Raw genomic sequence first — 5,848 nt, forward strand, 5'->3', positions numbered from 1 at the left:
CTGCACCACCAATTCCATCTCTTCTTGTGTCACCTGCACCACTAGTGTCATCTACTTGTATCACCTACATCACTATTGTCATCCTCGCTTGTACCACCTACATTTTCATCACATGCATCACATGAATAGTCTATTGATTTATAGACTCTTCATGTAGTTGCATCTTTGACAGATGTTATCATTTAGCATGGCTCATAGTTGGGTGGTTTTCCTTCACCTATAGCACCCTAACCATCATTAGATGCAACTTTAGGGTTATCACAACATGCAATATCTCCATCATCATTACCTATGGTACCAATTTCATCACAGTATGAAACAACTCCAACGTCATCCTTATGGCACCTCGATCATCATATCCTATCATAGCTCCATTAGCATCACTTGCACCACCAATGCCATCTCTACTTGTGTCACTTGTGCTACTAGTTTCATCTGCTTTTATCATGTACATCACTAGTATCATCCTCACTTGTGCCACCTGCATCATCATCGCATGCATCATTAAAATCTTTGGGGCCCAATCAACATTTTTTGTTTTAGTTGTTAGCACATGTGTGATGGGATAGATATAGATGCATCTTAGGATGGAATATCATGTCATCCATGTGTACATTGTGGGCATAATTGCTATTCATATGGAGATGGGGATTTCAAACTCATAGATGATTTGATGGCGATGGTCTTTGGTGGACAGGGGACATAGGTTTGTTTGTTTGTTTGAGTTTTGTCATGAGATTATTTAATTAGCTAAATATTGTAAAAGTGTAAAAAGATATATTTTATAGATCACTCTAAATTGATATGTGAACAATATGCAATGAAGTGTATAGAAAGTAGTACAAGAACACCATAGAGTACTTGTTCTACTAGAGGTGTGGGGCTAGGAGCAAAAATACCCAAGAATTATTTTTTAAAATATTCTTAAAAGTGCAAAAATACATTGGCTTAAAAAAATTGTTTCTTCATTTGTATGACACTAACAACCCACTTATATAACCTTTTCCATCTCCTACCATCATTGAGACCCTTCCATTCATTAAATCCATCCAATTCCCATCCACATCTCTTTCTCCTAGCATTACCCATACCCCATCTAATGAACCTCATTAGTTTTGACATGATATTATTTAATCACCTAGAAATATCGTAAAAGTAATTTTTAAAAAATTTTATAGAGAACATTAGATTGATATGTTCAAATAATATGCAATGCAGGGTGTAGCAAGTGGTACAAGAACATTGCATAGTACTCATTCTATTAGAGGTATGAGGCTAGGAGCAAGAACACCTAAGGTAAAGTTTTTAAAATATTCTTAAAAGTACAATAATACATTGGATTTAAAATATTTTTTCTTAATTGGTATGACACTAACAATCCACTTATAGATCCTCTTCCATCTCCTACCATCATTGAAACCCTCCCACTCATCAAATCCATCTAATTCGCATCCACATCTCTTGCTCCTATCATTACCCAAACCCCATCTACTTAACCTCATTAGTTTTGATGTGATATTATTTAATCACCCAGAAATATCATACAAGTAAATAATTTTAAATTTTATAGAGAATTTTAGATTGATATGTCCAAACAATATGCAATGCAGGGTGAAACAAGTGGTACGAGAGTACCACATAGTACTCATTCTACTAGAGGTGTAATGTGAGGAGCAAGAACACCTAAGATTTTTTTTTTTTTAAAATCTTAAAAGTACAATAATACATTGGATTTGAAATATTGTTTCTTAATTGGTATTCTTAAAAGTACAATAATACCTTACCATCTCCTACCATTATTGAAACCCTCCCAAATTCATCAAATCCATCTAATTCTCATCCACATATCTTGCTCCTAGAATACCCAAACTCCATCAAATGAACCTCATGTGAGTTCATCCTCCATATACCCATCCACATTGAAAAACCTCCATATCACATAAGGTGTCTTATAGGAGTGTGGAGATAATGAATCTCCACTTTTGTTTCTTGACAAGGTGCCAAAAGTTCATTTGCATCTCTATTTTCCTTCTTGGTCTCTTTCTTTTCAATTTCTAGGCCTTGTACTATCCTTCCAACATTATCCTTCAAGTCTTTTTGTCTTCTTTCCCTCTTATGATCTTCTTGTTTTTATTTTTCCTTCTTTCCATTTATAACATTATCTCATATTTATAACAATACTCTTTACTATTTTATAGGGCTTATTAGGGGCTGAAATTTCTCAAATTGATGATGCCACACTTTCTACCATTAACTTTGGCCTTAAGAGATATGTGGCATAATAGCTTGCACATCTATCAAGATTAAGATTTGATTTCAACTCATGATGTATCTTATTGATTTCTCTTATGTTATATTTGTTTCTTCTTTAGGGTACTCCACATAGCTGGAGGTCTGGAGGAAAGGGAAAGAAATTAGCAAGAACACCAAAACAAAATAGGTATTAAATACAAGTCAAGTTTCTATTTTGAAATTTAATAAGAATGAATGTATATACATGTACTCAATATTGATGAAAATGTGCTGACTTATTTGTTGAATACATGTAGAAACAATTTAGTTTTATAAAGTTGATGAATGCTCTTGAGAATGCCAATGTTGAGACAAATTTTATATTTTCCGTCTCACAAATTTTAGGTTATAGTATGCATTTGTTCTATATATATATATAAAATAGTTTCATTTAAAAATGAATACACTTTTTTTAGTTTTATAATAATTATCAATAATTTTTCTTATTAACATGTGTTATATATCTTTTACCTATTATAGTAGTCTAAGACTTCATGCAAAGCCTTTCCCATTTCATTTTGTTAGGAGTCCCTAGCATCAAAGATAGGGTGAAACACAACAAGGGCCAGAGGTATGTATCTAGAGTCTTAGTTGAAGCCCTTTTGTGATCTCAATTTGGATTTCTTGTGTGTGATAGAAATTCCTAATGCATACTCTACAATTCTAACATTTTAACACTTACCATATAAGTTGTGCCTCATAGAAGCATTTATTCATCAGTGCTTGTACCTCCTGCTAGCACTAGAGATCTAGCTCAAGCAACAATACATTTTTTGTTTTTTTAACTCTATTTCTAATATTTAATGCCACTCTATAATGCTAACATTTTATTGCCACTCTATAATGCTAATATTTTAGTGCTTATTATATAGGTTGTGCCTCATAACAACATTGATTCATTAGTGCTTGTACCTCCTACTAGCACTAGAGATCTAGCTTAGGTTGTAGTATATTTTTTATTTTTTAACTCTATTTGTAATCCCTAATGCCACTCTTTAATGCTAACATTTTATCACTTATCATATAGGTTGTGCCTCTTATGAGCCTTGATGCATTGGTAGTTTTGTCTCCCATCATCACTCTACCTCATCATTTTGTGAGGAGTCCTACCCATCAATGAGGGAGCCCATTACCACTATCATTTAGTCCAACTATGGGACAAAGGGATGAGGTAATGAACAACTCAACCATCCACAATTTTGAAACCAATTTCTAGTTAATTTCATGCTACTTATACATAAGATATTTGATAGTGTATTTTAATTTTTCTTCTGTATCTACACCTGGTGAGCCATAAACTGCATCAAAGAGGCTCAATTTTGATGATTTTGCATAGTCATAAATATTGATAGTGATATACATATGTAGTTGTGGCCATCAAATGACATTGACATATATTTGACTTTTCTATTATATATATTTGAGATTTTTATTGTGCACATTCAACATTTGTCGAGTATTCAACTTTTCTATTGTATATATTCGATATTTGTATAGTGCACATTTGAAACTTCTATTGTACACATTTGACATTTGTCGAGTATTCAACTTTTGTATTGTACCAATGTGACATAACATCTTTTCATAACTATATGATTGATATGACATAATATATTATTCATTTTGATATACATTAAACTTAGATTTCCATCCAACTTGTTCAATGTGTGCATACAAACTTGTATTTCACCTTACTTTCTTGCAATTAATCAAACACATGAACATTCATTATTTTATATAGAAAATGTAACATGTTTATCAAATTCATTATAACATGTAATCATATGTCATTTATTTTGGTGTAATAAGACATGAAAAGTAAAAATATGTCATGATTTTTGTATTTATGTCAAAGATTCCAACCCGATGGTGCTTAGAGACCCTTAGGGATGCTTGCGTTTAGTGTGGTTGATACTATTAGAGAGATGTTGTGGCTAAAATGAGGTTGGTCCTAGGCTAAACCTAACCAACCAGAGCTAAAAGAGTAGATGGTTTGATTCTAAGACCAATAGTTTGAAATATACACAACCTTACTCATTTTAATTGAGCAACATTACAACTTTTAGCAATGGGTGAGATATAGGTTCCAAATCCAAACAATGTAGAATATCTAAAAACTAAGATAGGTTGTTGTGGGCCTAGCTAATGTGATCCTATAGCACCTAATAGTTCATCAATGCCTTATATGAGCTCAAAGAAATGCCCAATCAAAGATTACAGCTTGATGGTGCTTAGAGACCCTTAGGGACACTTTCATTCAGTGTGGTCAATGTAATTGGAGGGATGTTGTGGCTAAAACAAGATTGGTCCTAGGCTAAACCCAACCAACCTAAGCTAACAGAGTAGATGATTTGATCCTAGGACCAATGGTTTGAAATATACACAACCTTTCTCATTTTAACTGAGGAACATTACAACTTTTAGCAATAGGTGAGATATGGGTGCCAAATCCAAACAAAGTAGAATCTCTAAAAACAAAGATAGGTTGTTGTTGGCCTAGATAATGTGATCTTATATCACCTAAAAAAATTTCAATACCTTGCACAAGCTCATAGAAATTCCTGATCAAAGATCATAGCCCGATGGTGCTTAAAGACCCTTAGGGATGCTTATGTTCAGTGTGGCCAATACAGTCAGAGGGATGCTGTGGCTAAAATGAGGTTGGTCCTAGATTAAACCTGACCAACTAGAGCTAATGGATTAGATGACTCAATCCTAGGACCAACGGTTTGAAATATACATAACCTTGCTCATTTTAACTAAGCAACATTGCGACTTTTGGCAATAGGCAAGATAGGGGTTCCAAATCTGAAAAAAGTAGAATCTCTAAAAACTAAGATAGGTTGTTGTGGGCCTAGATAACATCATCTTGTAGCACCTAATAGTTCATCAATACCTTGCATAAGCTTAGAGAAATTCTCAATCAAAGATCGTAGCCCGATGGTGCTTAGAGACCCTTAGGGACACTTATGTTTAGCATGGTTGATACTGTCAAAAAGAAATTGTGGCTGAAACAAGAAATTGTGGCTGAAACAAGATTGGTCTTAGGCTAAACTTGAGAAAACAAAGTAGATGATTCAATTGTAGGAGCAATAGTTTGAAATATACACAATCTTGCTTATTTTAGCTAGGCAACATTGCAACTTTTGACAATACGCAAGATACGAGTGCCGAATCCAAAAAAAAATTGAATCTCTAAAAATTGAGATAAGTTATTGTGGACCTAGATAATGTAATCTTGTAGCACCTAGCAATTTTTCAATACCTTGCAAAAGCTTAGAGAAATGTTCGATCAAAGATCACAGCTTAATGGTGCTTAGAGACCCTTAGGGATGCTTGTATTCAGTGTGGTCGATACCATTGGAGGGATAGTGTGGCTGAAATAATTTTGGTCCTAGGCTAAATTTGACAAACCCAAGCTAACAAAGAAGCCATCGATTGCTAGGAAAAGCCAAAATTGCTAATTAGGTCCTAAGTTGGTCAAAAGTTGCTCAATGAGTCAAAATTTATTAAATAGGTTAAAAGTTGTTAGGGATGGGAAACTGAGGTATTATGT

This window comes from Cupressus sempervirens, chromosome 5 (assembly GCF_028749045.1).
Source record: "Cupressus sempervirens isolate cs-2001-9-10 chromosome 5, ASM2874904v1, whole genome shotgun sequence".
Lineage (NCBI taxonomy): Eukaryota > Viridiplantae > Streptophyta > Pinopsida > Cupressales > Cupressaceae > Cupressus > Cupressus sempervirens.